Source organism: Pinus tabuliformis, chromosome 9 (genome assembly GCF_031772625.1).
Source record: "Pinus tabuliformis cultivar Carrire ecotype Pingquan chromosome 9, CPIR1, whole genome shotgun sequence".
NCBI classification, from domain to species: Eukaryota; Viridiplantae; Streptophyta; class Pinopsida; order Pinales; family Pinaceae; genus Pinus; species Pinus tabuliformis.
In genome coordinates this window covers 1471727459-1471746303 of record NC_142307.1, presented here as the reverse complement: position 1 = coordinate 1471746303, position 18845 = coordinate 1471727459, and positions in this window count along the sequence as shown.

The following is an 18845-nucleotide window of genomic DNA, read 5'->3' as shown; positions in this document are numbered from 1 at the left end:
TACACTTTCAATCACATGATTGTTGGCTATCAATCTGGAAGGAATGCTACTTGCGCCAGAAGGGATTCTAGGTGAGATAATGGTGCTAGGGAAGTTGCTAGATCAACTAGTCAACAAGTGGTAATACCTATTATGTAGAGGCATCCGAGTCAGCATTAGATCGGAACCCTGCCCAATATATCTTTCTGTTCGATAATCAACATCAGAGGGAGGTAGCTGGGACCTCACCTTCAACTAAAAATCATGCTGATGAAAAAAATGGTCTTGAGATCCATACCTTCAACTAAAAATAGGATTTATATAGATTTCATAAGAACATTAAAAGAAAAAGGATATGGTTTTGACCTCTTGACCATCCACATATTCAAGTACAAAATCAAACCCACCTCACATTCCAAGGCTTCCTTGGACAACATGTCAATAGTATGGTTGAGTTCTCTAAAAGCATGAAGGAAAGAAACTTTTTCCATGGATTGAATGTATTGGAAAATTAGAATGAACAGATGATGAAGATTGTTGGATTCCAGTCTATTCTTTCCATTTTCCCAATCTATTACCACCTTGGAATCACTAAACACTTGAATCTATTGAATACCATGGAAACAGGAAACAGGAAGAAGAGAAAATAGCCTAGATAGCTCAACTTTTGTGTTTGTACCATTGCCTGACACATATTGAATTTGGAAGTAGTGATATAAATTAAGATGAAGAATGATTCCAACACAACATATATGAGGATTCCCCTGGTTGTCTCCATCAAAAAACCTCCAAGGAGTTTCATAATCAATATAAGGCATCAAAGCAACTGTGTCCTTGCTTGGATTATGATTGAGCTTGGATTCCTCATATAGCTTTGTCACTAAACTTGCAACCACTTTAGCTGGGGTAAATTTTTCCTAAAAAATACATACATTTTGAGCCCACCACAACTTGTAAATTAAATAACAAGGAAAAGAACTATAACAAGCACCTGCAACATCTTGAATCCAATTTTGTATACAAAGGAGAAAACTGTTATTCGTCCAATTTCTTTTAGGTTTTAGATGAGTGTTGGAGATACTCCATATACCCTGAGAATAAGGGAAATCCACAAAGATGGAAAATGGTCTTGAGATTTCTCTGGCAGAGGGGGCACCAACTAGGGCCTTGCCATCCTCACTTGACTATGTTGTCCCATGTTAAAAGGTTATTACTCAGGGCTAGCCATAAGGTAATCTTGGATTTCAATGAACCATTCCATTTCCAAATACGAGACCATCACCATGGGATGATTTTGTCTGCCTAGCTTTCCATCAAAGATGAGTGTCCTAGTTTTGTTGTATAGACTCCAATTTGCATATTTTTGACCATGCAAGCTCATCATTGTTGTTCTCCTTGAGACATGAGACATATATGAGTGGAGGCTAATTGGCATAAGTACTAATACCATTCTACTACCATAGCCCCTTCCAACCCCAAGGATTTAACTGAATTCCAAATGGCACTATCAAATAACGCTTGATCTTTTGACCTAGCATCCCATAATGAGTATATAGCAAGGTCATGAAGGGTGGCCAATAAGAGATCTAAGATATGATAATCTAGTCTAGACACGACACAGGGATCCTCCCCTCTGCATACTTTCCTCCCATTGCCAATTCTTAGAGACTAGTACAAAATGGCTAATTAGTTACTCTCACCAATTACATCCCTACGAGAATTAGTCATAGCTTCATATTGCTCTCACTAGGCTAAAATATGTACTTGATCACTAGAGTGAATCTCATCCTCACCCCTTTCCCAAGAAACATTCCAAGTAATTTCAAGAAAAGCCCCCTGATCTATTTTGTCATAATTTTGAGCTACCAAGGAAAATATATTACAAGCTTCCACCCTATGTGGCATGTGCAAGATTTACATGGTACATCCCAAGATGAAGCGGATGCATCAACAAGATTTTAAGTGGAAAGAGTCAATTTTACCTTAACCTTCTTGACCTTATCTTATGGATTAAACCATTTAGGATCTTGTCTTTAACATCTTCACGAGTGACCTTGAAGTCCTCCAGGTGATATGTAAATTTTTCTAGATGCTCTTCTATAGAAATAACATTATTACCTTGAAATTTAGGCATATTATTTTGCCAACTACCATACACCACGTCTTTAGGACATCCCCCAGTAGTGGAAAAATTAATAGTGTCCATTGGTCTTTATGATAGAAATTGAAAACAATAAGAGTTAAGACATGAGTTATTGAAATTGAAAGAATAAAAAAAACAAAAGAACTATGTACCATTCTATTACCAGTCTATAAAGGAGAATCCTAGATTTTTCTTATTGAAAGATCTTTTCATGATTTTCCAAAAATGGATGAACACCCTGCTTTGGATCAAACCTAGGTAACTTTTTAGGCATTCTTAACCTCAGGAAAGTTGCCAAGTGAATACAAATATTTGCAATAAAACCAAATACCCACCATTGACATAGTACCAAGAAGCCTAGTTTGTTCCCTAACAATGGTGCCAAAATGTTATTAGTTGAAACCATCTAGTTCCAAGGTAACTAGAAATAATACACTATCACCACATACTCTTTCTATGCACTTTTGGTTAGTGCTTCCAAACCGTAAGGGGAAGTTCCTAGATGAATTTAGGAGACAAACTATGATGCAACAAACAATTAGTGACACCTGAATAAAAAATAGAGAGTAGTAAGTGATTAAGTGATGAAATTTCACACACAAAACAATGCAACATTACCTAATATTATAATCAAATGATCCTTGCATGTAGTATTATCTTTTCATGGCTTGATTTTAAAATAGTTTGGCTTGCCTATCAAACTATTACAAGCATTCTCATCTTTCAAATTATCACCACTATATTTGCATTTAATCTCATTTTTGTAGAGTATATCATTATTTTCACTTGTTAAATATCAAAAAGTTTCATTTAAAAAGAGACTAAAATTCCTACAGGCTTTAGAACCTTCAAAGCATTTAAATCGAAAAACATAAAAATGGAAGAAAGAGGCTAAAAATCAAATACACTCACTAACAACGACACCTGTAATCATGGAAAAATTACAATTAAGGTCCCTTAGTGGATTCAATGAAACTTGTCACTTAGTCACGTGATAATGACAACGTATTTAAGATAATTCACTTCCATGACCCTTGATTTTAGTAGAGAAAATACATATAATATGGTAATAGTTATGCTCCACTACATAAACTCTTCGTTGGTTTGAATACTCCTTTAGAAGGCTAGCCAACTGAAGAACAAAACCCTTTGAAACATGGGGAGCTAATCACCATCATAAGTGTGCATATTTTGGGTGTGTTGACAACTCATTAGTAGCACCTAAAAAATGAGAGAACATATAACAAACAACTCTTTCATATATAAGGTTCTAAGGCACACACATCAGAATCAATTTCTATTACATGAGAAATGAAACATTGTTAGAAGTCATCTTCTATATTTTGAAACTACCTTAGTATTCTTATGGGACAACTCTACTTCAAATTGAATTTCAATAATGGAATTCTGGATTAATCATGCAGGCTATAAAATATAAGACCTCCAAGGCAAAGAAACATTTCCTTAAACCTAAAATTGAAAAAGAACTACCTCCTTGTATAGATATCACAACTCGAATAAAAATGCAGAGAGGACATATTAGCACTAGAAGACACTAAAATAAATCACTAGATTCTTCTGCTCCTTTTTCCCTATCTCTATCGCTTTCCTTTTCCCTCTCTCTTTCTCTATCATGATCCCTATCCCTCTCTCTTCCCTTTCCCCTCTCCCTATCTTTATCCCTATCCCTGTCATGATTGTCATGTTCTCTATTACTGATCCTTCCTCTCCCCCTTCCAACATCAGAATCACGAAGCCTATCTTTATTACCATCACTTTCACGATGAACAAAAATTGTATCAGGATCTCGTTCCCCATCAAAACCCTTCTACTCGTCCTCTCCTTCTTTGTCTTTAGTTGATATGTGTGAGGGAATCTTTCTATAGTTCCCATCACAAAGTAAAATAAGTAAGCCACAAAGATATTAATCATGTAGATACTAGTTGTTATAAATTTGACTTAAAATGCACTGCAATTTGAAAGCACCAGATACTTCATATGGAACCCACTTCAATCAAATGCAATCCAGTAGATATACAATTTCTTGCATTACCTACCATGCGAGATGAATTTCTGTAGTATCCAAAATCTGATCTAGTGTCTTTATTAGTCATAGGATCTATTAACCCATATTTAGCTTCTAATCTCTTCTCGTGGGAAGAGACTTTTCTTTCAATTTCTTCGACATTCTTAGTTCCACATTCTTTAAGAGACTCACAATACTCCATCAATGTTACCTCCAATTGACGTAGATTTTGCTTGATATTACATGTTTATAGTATCAAACTAGATGGTATATATATATATATATATATATATATATATATATATATATATATATATATATATATATATATATATAAAGGAACAAAATAAATTAACATCCTAGAGGCAAGGACAATCACCTACGACCTTCATCCATTCCATTGTCATTAAGAGTAGAAGCAATGTTGTCCACTGTGACTTCTTGCTTGTCTTCTTTCCCAGAACCCCAAAATATGTCATCACTACTAAAAGAAGAGTAATTCAAACCAAGTCTCTTAAGCTATGCCTTGTCCTCTATATCAGTTCCACCATCCTCATGAGTCCACTTTGAAGCCTCTAATACATGATGTGTTTTCATAGAATTTCCTGTTAAAGGTCTTAGATCTAGCTATGGGATTGATGACTTTGAGGTCCCCACCAAACTGACATTTTTTGGTAAAGTTCCACTGCAAGAGGCATCCACAGATTCACGTTCCTCAGCCCGCGAGCATAAAGATGGTTCTTCCTAAACATTTTCCTAGATTTGGACATATAGTCCTTATCATCATCAAGTATGGATTTTCTTTCTTCACCTTTGATCCGCTTCCCCCCTCCCAATTTTAAATAAGCATGAATTTCTCTTGCATGCTTCCCTTTGATTAAAAATTTATACCCATACTTGAGATCCTTGTCTTGATCTTGGTTCCTATGCTTCTTTGCTTCTTCTAAGCTAAGCAATTAGTAAACCATTACCTCAAATAATTTTCCCTACACCATCTTTCAAGCTCCACAAGAGGAGTATTAAACAATTCTTGACCTACTGCTCCCTCTCCAATCTCAAAGGCAACATTTTGATTTCGACCAGATTCGTTTGTTATGTCCATAATCTTGGCTTTAGAAATATCAAGGTCCTTCAATGGTGTCGCATCTTCACATATTAAATGAAAAGGAGGGACACCTGAATTTCTAGACCGAAGAAAGGTAGCTCTCACTCCATTCACATAAGCATCTAAAAAGAGAAACCACTCTGACCAAACCTGGAGAGATTTCATCAGTCTCTCCCTCAAAGCTTCTGCAGTAATCCGACTGATAATGTTTCAGTATAAGTCATTAAAGATTTCCATAATATCAGACAATGTTTCTTCAAACTTTGTCCTATATGCAGAGGCATTTTTCACAGGAGCACTACTATTGTGAAGAATATCAGAAACTAACATGAGCCTTGCAACTTTAGTTTGAATAGGCATCTCCTTTAGAGTGAAAGACTCTGTAATTACCTCAACTACTTCGCCAATTGTGTTGGCATTGTCTAGAGAAAACCCCATTGCTTCTTTTATCTGATTTCTCTCCAAGGTTAAATCATGAAGCATGTCCTCAAATTAATCTCTTTAGCCCTCTATTAAGGCGCGTTCCTGATCCACTCTCCTGGTCCTTCTAGTAGCATAAGTTGCAACTGAGGCTTTCTCATGCTCATGCACGTGTTCAAATTTAATCACACGAGTGGGGGAACTTAGATGTATTCCAAATTGATAAACAAGATTGTTGTGGAAATATGTCTATGAGTTATTGCTTGTAGTGAAAGCTGCATATTTTTTTCACAAGCGTGAAACAAATCATGTTACAAAGCTTTGAGGGAGGGATTGCTTTAAAAATTCAAGTTTTAGCCTACCTTTAGGACGGGTCAGTTCAAATGAAATCATAAAGCACCTAAATATTGATTATATGGAGGCCAACAAAAATAAATGTATACCAAACTAAAGTAATCAAAGCTACATGTACAATGTTGAGATTTGGATTTGAAAAGCATTTGGACTATATAAGTTTTCAAGTAATTTCTGGAAAGTAAAAATCATAGTCTTTTAGTTTTAGACCTAAGATATTCTTGATTGTTTTCATAAAATTAGAAAATGTGGAGAATCTGAATCTCAGTGCAAGTTAGAGGTGCTTGATCTTCATACATTATTTGTTTTCATCATTACTATCCTCAACATATTCTATTATTTAGAGTGAGATTTCGTGAATAGGTCGGCGTGTTTTTCCACATTTCTATTTTTATATCCCACATAATTGGAATCCTGCTACATTTGGCCTCCTCTACTTCCCTAAGCTACATGTGTCAAAGAGGGTACAAAACACTAATGATATGTTATTTTTCCATAAGTTCTCATTTTTTGTATGGATAATGTGGAAATTTTATGCATGCCAATTATGTGGCAAGAAACAATGTTCCATTATTATTTTTTATCATCTCCTGTTTCTGAGTTAGCATGCTTCTATTGTATTATTTCATTACACCTATGTCATGTAAAGATCAAGTTGAGTGGGTTTTACATTTGATTTCCACTGTAGTCAACAACTGAATATATATGTTTTCTGTGTAGGTTGGATGATAGGACAACACACTTTGATTTCCACTAGTGCTCTCTTTTTCATATACTATCACAAGTGCACAAATACAATCTCACTTTTGTTTTTACCTGGATAAGAAAATGATGACAACTTTCTAATTTGTAGTGATAAGGATAACTATGTATTGGAGTTAGACCTTGAGCCCTTCAATTCATCCTTTCCTTACCCAACATGACCATCTCCTATTGGTAATGGAGTTCAATTTTTGAACCGACATTTGTCTTCAATACTATTTCATGATAAAGAAAGCATGCAACCATTGTTGGATTTCCTTCGAGCACAAAGATACCACAACCATGCCATTTTCTTTCCTTGGTTAATATATTTCATCATTGGGTTTGACAGTTAATTCATTATTATTCTATGCACAATAAATCTTTATCAAATAGCAGAGAAGGATGACCAGGTTGTTTTAGAGATATATAATATGAATTGACTAAAAATTCACAGGGTCATTTCGATTCTCATCTTTTTATTTCACTTCTTTAGAGAAAACTATATATTCAAATACAAACTCAACTCAAATCAGACTAAAATAGAGAATCCTAATTATGAAGATGTTTCTCTATCCATACCTTGTAATGACATTATTTTTCTGAACTATACTTGAATCTCACTGATAATATCCTGGATTTGTATATTTCTTTTAGCCCCAAGTTGACATCATGTTAAACATATGAATATCCCATTAAATATGGCCTAAATATGATTCAAAGAATATCACCTTTAGTCTAAGCACATGATAGAGTAATTTCTGAGGTGTGAAGTTTTATTAGAGGCATTGTTTGTTTGTTTGTTTTGGTCAAAAAAGGGTTTTCTCTTGCTTTTATGTGACTTTCAATTTATCATATGTAGCATGTTGAAAAATGGAAAAGAATAATGTGTGACATTTATATTTTAGAAATTGATGCTGAAGGAAAGGATATAGAGTTTTACCAAGCTACAATTTTCTTTGGTAAAGGCATAGGGACATCTAAAAAAGTAACCTAAGAATACACCATATACAGAGTTTGAACATAAGTAATATATGGGTTTTTTTTGTAGATATGTTATTTTTTCTATCTAAGATATCACAACAAGACAAATATTGATATTGTATAAATTGTTAGAGGACCTCATTGAGGTCGATTTTTCTGATGTCCTACTTGATTGATACCTTCCAATGATAGGAAGGATTTAAATATGAATTAATATGTTCTTGAAACAAATTAGATTGAAATTTTGTAGATATGAAAGATAAAAACAAATTTCAATGACTTCATTTGATTGTTATTTGACTTTGGTGTGGGCAGGTTACATGAAATGTGATTGGAAAAAGGATGGGGAGACAATGTAGATCATGTATTGGATATGATTCATTTGTTGTTGGAGATCCTTCAGGCACTTGAGTCATCGACTTTGGAAATGTTTCCAGTATGTATTCCTATGGTTTTTAACGTTGTGATTCTTTCACCTCATGTTTATTTTCGGTAAGAAAATGGTTTAGGAATGCCTGATAAGGCATTGATGGTCAGGTAAACAATTTTTTTATAATTGTAATGTTCGTTCCATGATATCCTCTCTTTATTGTTTGATTGTATTTTGAACGTTTATTTTGATTTTGCTTTCTATTTTAACTATGAAATTGAAAATACTTAGTGTCATGTTTATTTAAACAACAACCAAAGATTGAAGATGAAATTAGTATTACACGATATTGATTGAAATCCTTTTCATTGTTTTGTGTTGAAATATTTTCATGACTATTAGAAAAGTTTAATTTCATGTTTTTATTTGAGCACATGTCATTTATATACTTGACCAAGTTCATGTGTTCAAGAACAAAATTTTCTTGCGAATAGAATGACAAGGATTAGACATCACACCTCAGATTATTTATTTTCACAAGTTATTTGAAGCTTGAGTTTTTTAGCATGTAACTTAGTTAGCATGATTGTGCCTAAGATTTCCATGAAGGTTGAATACTAAGTTACTGAGGTGTTCTATTCTATGGTGATGTTTATTTTTTTATATAGGTTATGTGACCTCATAGTGGCCACTATTGCTCAACTAAAGAAAACTTGTTCGAATTTCTCTCTTTTATGGGGAAGAATGACTTTAACATGGTTGATGTTGAGGTATAAGTCATATAAATAATTTATAGTGTACTTTAGTTTATATTCTAGTGTTCATCGTCTTTCATGTCTTACGCTCTACACTGTATCTTCTTTTATTTTCAAAAAATGAACTCAGTATTGATGGTAAGTAGCAGGATTTGAAGAAGGAGGAGAATGATAACATTTGAGCGACAAATGCAAAAAGAGAGAAGAGCATTTCTTTAATGATACCCTTAAATCCAATATCCCGCATAAGACACAAACATAGAGACTAACGTTCAAGTCTTCAGAGTTGGTGAATTTTAATGCAATGACTTGACAACACAATGATATTGTTTTGTAGTGATGAAACAACATTTCATGTGTAAATTATAGTCCAACCAATGTTAAGTTGGAAACTCATATTGTAATACTTGACATTTCATATAATATAATTTATGTGGTTGAAATTCTTTATAGTTGCACTTGATCTTGTTTAGTATTTTAATTAACATATGTAACTTTGGATTTTCATATTAGATGAACCACGACACATTGTATGACATTTTTTTTTTAATTTAGTCGCCAAATCATACTAATTAATTTATGATAATTAATAATGAACATAAAAAATCAATCTACAACTTCTAAATTAGTAGTTTATATTGATTAATGATGAACACAAATAAAATGAATATACAACTAAATTAGTATTTTATAATGATTATTAAAGAAAATAAATGAAATGAATATAAACTACTAAATTAGTCGTTTATATAATGAATATCAAACTATCAAAAAAATCTAAATGACTACTGCAAATGATTAATTTGTGATTACAAATGAAAACTTTGCATATATATGACTATTAGTAGCTAATTTAGAGTGTCTTATAACATGACAAAAATTTAGTGATATTTCTTTGGTCATTAATTGGTTTCAAATGACGATTAAAATTTGCATATATATGACTATTAGTAGCTAATTTACAGTATCTTATAACACGACCAACATTCAAGTCATATTTCTTTAGTCATTAATTAGTTTTCTCGGGTAATCATATAGTAATATATTTTGTTGTATATTTGGTCATTAATTGTAACAATTAATGACTAAATCAATGACTAAATATACTACTAGACGATAAAATTGAGTCAACCATCAATGACTAAGCTAAAACCGACTAAAAGTTGGTCACATTATAAGATACTGTAAATTAGCTACTACTGGTCACCGATAGAAAAATGGTCGTTTATATGCAAATTTTAGTCATTGTTTTAGTAATTAATTAGTCATTTTGTACTAGTGGATGGTGATAACTAATTTAATTTTATGTCTTCACCATCATTTAATTTTAGTTATCGCTTTAATGTACGATAAACTTTAAAAAAAAATCATTAATAAAATAATGAAAATGATCTCAACCTTCTAGTTATTCTCTCCTTGCATTTAATAGAAATAATTTAGCCAAAAAAATAAAAACTAAACTTTATAGGTTTATTAGTTGTTGTGAAATTCTCTTTAAAAGAAAATAGTATCAATGTACCAAGTTTATAATGGAAAGTTTGATGGAAAATGATGCCTTATCCCGAACATAAAAACAAACAGTATCAATGTCCAAGGTTATAATGAATATTTTGTTCTAAATAACTTTAATCTTAACATCATTGTTACAAATAACTCGAATAATTTAAAATCCACAATATTTGAAAAGATTGAAACTATACCTATCACACTTATAAATAATGATTAATTACATTAAATGTTAATTCTTTAAAAAAACTAAATTATAAGAATTAGAATAAAAAGAATTGTACCCCATTATTAATAATTAAATTCAACCGATAAAATGGACCAATGCATTTTTTGGCGAAATGAAATATGAACCTCTTCAAATTAGTATTTCAAAAATGACGATAAATCAAATAAAAAAGACATTAACTCTCCTTATTTTTATTGTGCCAAAGTCCTTCACAATGTTTTTAATTATTTTTAATATGTTTGCAAAAACAAAAATTTCACTAAAAATTAAAAAAAAAAATCATTTTGATAAAAAAAATACAATTTAAAACTATAATTTATATTTATATTTTTTTAAAATATAAATTGATAATTCTAAATATAATTAAAAAAACATTTAAAAAAAAACATAAACAAGTGCTCTATATACCGACATAAAAGTATCCGAGAGAATTTCGGTTAGACATATCGAAAACAAGGATAAGATGCACATGTAACAAAGGGAATGAACAAAGGTGAAGAACATTCTTTCGTACACAAGGAACACACATCCTTTCAGATAGGGGTGGCTAGATAATCTAAAATTTCCAAAGTTTTAAAGGAAGGTTATACATTTAAGCCACATATAATACAACATAACTGAGCTAATTTGAATGAAAGTCCATTTGTTATGATTCCTCTTATGGAAAGTAGAGTTCTAGATATCTAAAGTTAGTGGCCAACTATGATACCTTATAAAAAGAAGCGAAGGAAAGTACCACCCAAATATTGTCAATATTAAAAAAGAAAATATAGTTGGATATCACTCTCTCAAAATCAAAGTTAAAAGAAATGGGTTGAATAGTTTATTGGTAGTGGTTTTAGTGATTTCATATCCGTATTGTGTGGGCCAAGCTTTGCTTCTGTGATTCTCTTCTATAACAATCATTCATATTCTGGTCCATGTTAAAACATACTCCCTCCATTTTAACTACAACCTAAATGGCGTGCTTTGATCAGGTGCAAATAATGATTCAATTTCGTGGTGAGGTTTGATGTTATGTGTATACTTTATGTAATAGTATGATGATAACGTTACAACCAAAACACATTAAAAATACATGAATAATAGGTGTGCAAGGGTTATGCAACATATGCTCATGTGAGCATTAAAACAGAGGTTGATGTGAGCATTAAAACAAAAGTTGATGGGTTGTGGATGTGTAGAATTTTAAATTTTCCAAAATGTTTAGTAAAATTGTCTATAATAATGATATCGGTAATGATAAACATGCACTGCAGGCATGTGACATGCATCTCATGGTATATATTAATGTCTCAAAAATATATCATAGTTTCTTAATTTGGGAGTGTTTATGTATAATGATAAATTGAAAAAAATGCACACATGAAAAGGGAAGTTTAAATTTCAGCATTACCACATTTATGATTTTGGTATATGAAAGTTTAAATTTCAATAAATTTGTGACTAGAAAAAAGTCTATTGTGTATAAGATTAACTTGTAATTAAACCTTAGCATATTATGTAGTTTAATGATAAATGACTCATGTCTCTTAATTCATTAATAAGCCATCCATGATTGATGTGATTTGATTTCTTTTACATATTTTTATATATTTTAATTTCTTGTTAATTAATGACTAGTTATGAGATGTCTGAGGGAAACACTCTCACCGTATAGTTGTTTAATAAATTTGGGATAGAACTAATGTTTTGCACATTGAAATTATCATTGATCCACATTATATATATATGATTTAAATTTTGTTTGGTGATCGTTTAGATAAGAAGGAAGATGTATATTTCTGATTGTCGATGTGTTTTGATTTCTTTTATATATTTGTATATATTTTGATTTATTGTTAATTAAGACCTAATTATGATATGTCCAAAGAAACACTCTCACCATATAATGTTTAAGAAATATGAGATAGAACAAATGTCTTGCACACTGAAATGATAATTGATCCACATTATTTATTTATGATTTAAGTTTTGTTTAATAATTGTTTAGATAAAAAATATGTATATTTTTTTCCTTTAAATTTACATTGACATATATCAGGAAAAAAATAAATATAAAATTGACATAATAAAATGTAAATATAATATACACAATACATTTGAAAATAAATGAATATATATAATTATTAAATTTTACAAAACATTACTATTTTAGATAAGCATAAAGATAAATAAAAAATAAAAAAAAGAAGTGATTATCTATAAATGAAAAGTAAATCATATTTTTTTATTTTTATTTATGAAATTTAAAATATATAAAATTAAATAATTGATGATCTGGTGGTTATCTGTGTTGTGATGATAACAATCATATTAATAATATTAATGTATTTGATGTATAAATAATTATATTAGTATTATTAATTTATTTAATATATCAATAAAAATATTCAAGACATTTTAATAATTTTCATTTATAATAACAACTAAATATATTTTTTTTAATTTACGAGAGAGAAAATTTGGACTAAACAAATTATTAGTAAATAAACTTGATAAATAATACTAAATTTCATTATTTTCTGATAGGTGTATATATTGCAATTCACGATGGAAGTCCATCCATGGAAATGAAATTTTCTGAATTTTCAATGGCCAGGGTCGAGTGTTCACGGAATATTCTTTGTCTAAGAGCTTAATGGATGACTGTGATGAGAGGAAGGTCGAAGAGGCATTGAGACATGGTGACGTTGGATCAAAGGTCACCTGAGATTGAAGGGTGGGAGTGGTCGTGACCATGGCATGTCAAGAGGCAAACACCAAGAGATGATCTTGACCATTGAAAAATTAGAACGAAAAATTAGAAAAATTAATTTGCGTCGATGGACTTGCAACATGGCGGTAGTGGATTGACCATGGCAACCACACATTATGAAATGGAATGTTTCATTACCCAAGATTAGATCAATCTTTGAAACATGGAAGAGAAGAATGATTTATGTTGTTTCTTAGGTGAGTTTTCTTGTGTATTGCTGGATTCGAATAGTATTGTTCGACTGCGATTGATCATATTTCTAATTGAACCAGAGGGACTGTGTGCAGACATGGAAAGAGGAGGGGGCTTCTTGAAGACATTGAAAGAGGTGAGTGGTTGCATAATTGCACGTAGGCTATGGTTGTGGTTAAAAAAAAAAGAGTTTTTTCTTTTCAGTTATCTCGGCTCATTATACTGATAGCATAAAAGGAGTATCAAAATTGGTATAGGTGTGAATTGTATTGGCCATGATTCGAGTGTTTTTATTGTAGTGGGTGGATGTAAGAAATCGCTAGCGAGCTTTTTGAATTTGCATTGGGTCTTTTCCCTGAAAATTGACATCGTCTGAAAGGTATAAAATAAGAGATGACACTGTTTGTTTTGTTTAGATAGTATAAGATTCACGTTTCTTTGATATCTAATGTCGTGTGAAAAGAGAAAAATGGGATTTATGTTTGAAGTAATGAGCCAGAGAAGTTTGTCTTAGAGGCTACCAATGGGAAACACTATATGCGCATGAAGAATAACTATTTGAAAAAATGTTTGAAAAGAGAAATGAAATTTCTTTTTAGGAAAGTAAATGTTTTTTAAATTGTCTTGATATCGTGCTCCATTTTCACCGATTCTTGTGTTTTTGACATGCAGACGAAATGTTACTTAGAAAACGTTTTTTTTTTTCACTAATGTTATTTTGTAGGATTGTTACTTGAGAAGATGTAAAAAAATAAGAAAGAGTTTTGTTTATTTATTTATTTCAATATCAGATAAATATTTGTAAATGTATTAAAAGAGTGTTGTTTTTAACTGTTGTTCTTAAGATTTTTTTTTGAAAAATGGATATTTTTTTATATGATATTGTTTTGAATAAAATTGTGTTCTTTTTAAGAAATGTTTGTGTTATATATCTTTTAGCTTTTTTAATATGGTAGTTAAGATGTTTGAGAAGATGAAAGTTACAGAGAGTGGTTGCTGGAACAAAAATAAAAAATTGTAGTGGAGGTGGAGCTCATGATGGTCAGACAGTGGGAGGTCAGAATGGTGTTGCATATAAGTGAGTTGGAGGGAAGCCTGATCTCGACGTCCCACGTTTTGGGTGTATTGGTAGAATCGTTTTGTTTCTTTTTTAATTTATTTTTTGGGTTTATGTTGTTTTCGAAGGGTTCTTGGTTGAAATGATGTTTTAAAAGAGAGAATATTTGGTTTTCATTTTTAATGCACTTGTTAAGAATTTGCATTTTTAAGAAATAAGATGTGGTTTTGAAGAATGGATATTCATTTATATGATGTTATTTTCAATAAAATTTTGTTTTTTTAACAATTGTTAGCATTGTATATTTTTTAGTATTTTTAATATGGTAGTTTGGATGTTTGAGAAGATGAAAGTTTCAGAAACTGGTTGTTGACATGGAAATAGAAAAAACGGTCACGCAGTCAGAGGCCAAAATGGTGCTGCATAGAAGTGAGTTGGAGGGGAGCCTGACTCTGACGTCGAACATTTTGGGCGTATCGGAAGAATCATTTTGTTTATTTGTTTATTTTTTTAGTTTATGTTATTTTCGAAGGCTTGTCGGTTGAAATGATGTTTTAAAGAAAAGATTTGGTTTTTTTTTCCTCCTTACTCGTCAACAACTTGAGTTTTTAAGAAATAAAATATTATTTTGAGGAATGCATGTTTTTTTATATGATGTTATTTTGAAGAAAAAATTTGTTTTTTTAACAAGTGTTTGCGTTCTATAATTTTTAGCATTTTTAATATGGTATTTTGGATGTTTGAGAAGATAAAAGTAAAAAAAATTGGTTGCTGGCACGGAAATTGAAAATAAATAAATTTAGTGGTGGTGGAGTTCATGATAGTAATTGAAAAATAAATAAATTTAGTGGTGATGGAGCTCATGACGGTTGGGCAGTGAGAGGTTGGAATCATGTTACATTGAAGTGAGTTGGAGGGGAGTGTGACCCCGATGTCCAACGCTTCGGGCATATTGGCGGAAACAATTTTTTTTAACTATTTTTTTTGGTTTATGTTTTTTTCGAAGGGTTGTTGGCTCAAATCATGTTCTAAAAGAGATAAGATTTGGTTTTTTTTTGAGAACATTAGTAATTTTTAAAATTTTTTTGAAATGTTTGCAAATGATATTTTATAACATTTTAAATCTATTTTTTTTGCATGTTTGATAGGATGATTTTTTTAAAGGATTTCATCCTTAGCAATGTGGTGTTCAATCTTTGGTTTGGTTTTAGGAAAGTTGTTGATTTTCTGATGGATCCAAGTGTTTGAGATTTTTTTCCATTTGAGATTTTTGTACTTGTATTTTGTTGGATTCCTCTATTAGTGCTCATAAAATTTAGGTTGGTTTGTAAAGAATGGAGTCTTTTGTTGGAAAACCCAATTTTTATTGCTTCTTACAATTTGGATTTATTTCTTTGCCATCTTGTGTGGAAGGTATCTACTTGGATGGATCTTACCTTAATGACAAAGGAGAAATATGTCGGTTGGTTTTTCTTGTTCTGAACTTTGGGTACAAAATTCAATGTACAGTTGGATCGAATGTTCTATTCACTGCGAGTGGTGGATATTTTCATTCAAAAAATTATTTCATAGGAAACCCTTTTACAAAGACCTATAGAAATTATGGGAGTGTGATTGTTGGAGAGTGGGGATTCTTCTCTTTTTTGGAGAAATTTAGTTTGTGGAAATATGATTGGGTTGTGTTGAAACATGTGCAAAAATATAGAATCACATTTTATTATTTGCATGAGTGTGGACATGGTTTGGAGAAGGACAAAACCCCCTTTGGTGGTGTAACGGCCCCAAAGGAGGTTGTCTTTCACAAAGACACTTTTTTTTCTGGTTATATTTAGACAAAGATTATGAAGACTACTCTTTCTATAGCTACATTATCTATTGGTTATATGTTATAAGAAAATGGTGGGGCTTTTCATTTGTTCCTATCCTTGACATATAGTGTATAGCATTAGGATTGCACGAGAACCAATTGGTTTATCTTGTGAATAATGATTCCATGTCTGTTTGTCGCTTGAAGAGATAGAAAATTTTGAGTTTGGCTAAGTTTCAAGTGAATGAAGCTTAGAATATTTTGAGGATGAGTGGGGGTTCACTTGGAGATTGCTTGATATTATGTCAATGGATATAAATAGTAAATTCCCAGGATATGTACCTTTTCATGTAGTTCAAGGAAAAATGTTTATGTTGGGTTTTATTGAAGTGCAACTAAAGGTATATGCTATGGTGACTAGATTATGCACATCGGAAATTATGGATGATCTCTCTCTATCATAAATATCTGGGTTCCTTGTGGAGTCAGTTGAAGGTTTGAATGATGTTATTGAAAATGGAAATTATTTCTCGCTTTCTCCAAGCACGGATTCAATTGGAGATATTCCACTACTTTCTCCTGATAACCTGATTTAGCGTTCAAGGAGTTTTTTGATGGGGATTGTTGCGGATGTCATGTTTGTTTAATTATGGAGAGATATTTCAAAGGTGACTAACATACGAATTTGGAGTGCTTGATGAAAACATACCCATGTGAAATTTCCTTTAATTTGTTTTGGACATTAGTTGTATTGGTCTACAATTTTGCAAGCTAGAGAATGTAGCTAAGTGTCAATCTTTTGGGATCAATTTGTGGATTTTATGGAGTCTTTTGTTAATTATAATGAATTTATAATGTGTTTTTTTCAATATTTTATTTGTGGAATATGTTGATTATGGAAAATTTGAAAGTAAAATTTGTGATTGCAACAAATGTCTCTAGAGTTGTGAAATAAAACAAGGAAATAAGTATCAATAATAAATTTAGGTATTTTTTTTTTTTGACTTAGTTGTGTGAGAATTTTATTATCTGTTGGGAGAATGTGGAACTAGCTAAACAATGAACAAGTACAAATCATGAGAACACAACTAAAAAATCAAACAACTCACAATTCTAGGAGCCTACATTTGTAGATTATTTTAACATCCCCACATCAATGTAGAAATGGTTTTTGTACAACGCTTTGCTACTTTTCTTGATACTTCAAATGGAAGCGCAAGCAAGTGAGCACGCGTTTTTGAGCTGGAAGCAGAGTGGTCTGTCAATGATTTGGCATTGTTTATGGAAAAGCATGTAATGAACAACTGGTATAATTAATCATATGATGATAAAGGAAAAGTTGTAACTCTGATCTCAATGCCATTTATGTTTAAAAACATAACTTTACTAAAAAGCGACATATGTTTTAATTACAAAGAAGTAGCACACCAAGTTATGGGCCGTGGTGAAGGCCACAAAAGTGTGGATAAAAGTTAGAAGAAAACAATGGTCTCAGAGACCCATTTATTAATGTAAAAGATTACATGTAGACTTCCTGTATGGGAGGTGTATGGACCACGGTCCGGGTCACCTTCACCTTGCGAAGGATGGGCGAGGAGCTCGTGCGAATTGTGAATTGAATGAGCCAAGGGCAAGTTTATACGATGTTGGGCGAGTTGAGAGGGTGGTCCCATGAGTTGGGCAGGCCGACCCTCCACTCAGGCGAAGGTAACATATTAAACGAGTCGGCTTGGGCGTTGGGCGTGGGTCGGCCGGGTGACATAACCCGCCACCCGCTCGTATATATTGATGGACGGTTTGTGGAGGCAAATCATCATTCGATCAACACGAGTTTGATCAAGGAGTTTTGCAGTTCATGGATGAGCCCACACTTTGGGTGAAAAACTCGTGCAGGAAAGTCGGGTGAGAAACTCAAGTGAAAAAACTCGTGTAGAAAATTCGGGCAGGAAACTCATGCAGAAAACTCGGGTGAGGTCGTTCAGGGAGAACTCGGGCGAGGTCATCGAACAGGAAACTTGGGTGAGGTCATTTAGGCGAGCCGGGTGAGGTCGGTGGGCGACCCGGGTGAAGTCGTTCGGGCGACCCGGGTGAGGTCGTCGGGCGACCCGAGTGAACTCGTTTAGGTGACCCAGGTGAGGTCATTGGGCGACCCGGGTGAAGTCGTTCGGGTGAGGCGGGTGAAATCGTATGGCGACCCGAGTGAGGTCGTTCAGGTGAACTGGGTGAAGTCGTTTGGTGACCCGAGTGAAGTCGTGTGGCAACTCGGGTGAAGTTGTTCGGGTGAACGAGTTTGGGTGGATGTGGGGATGGCCAATCGGGCGAGGGCGCGCCGTGCACACCGAAACGAAGAATCGTGCGAACGGGCGACTTGGGTAGGGCGCACCGTGCACGACGAAACAACGGAAATGGTGAAGTGTTG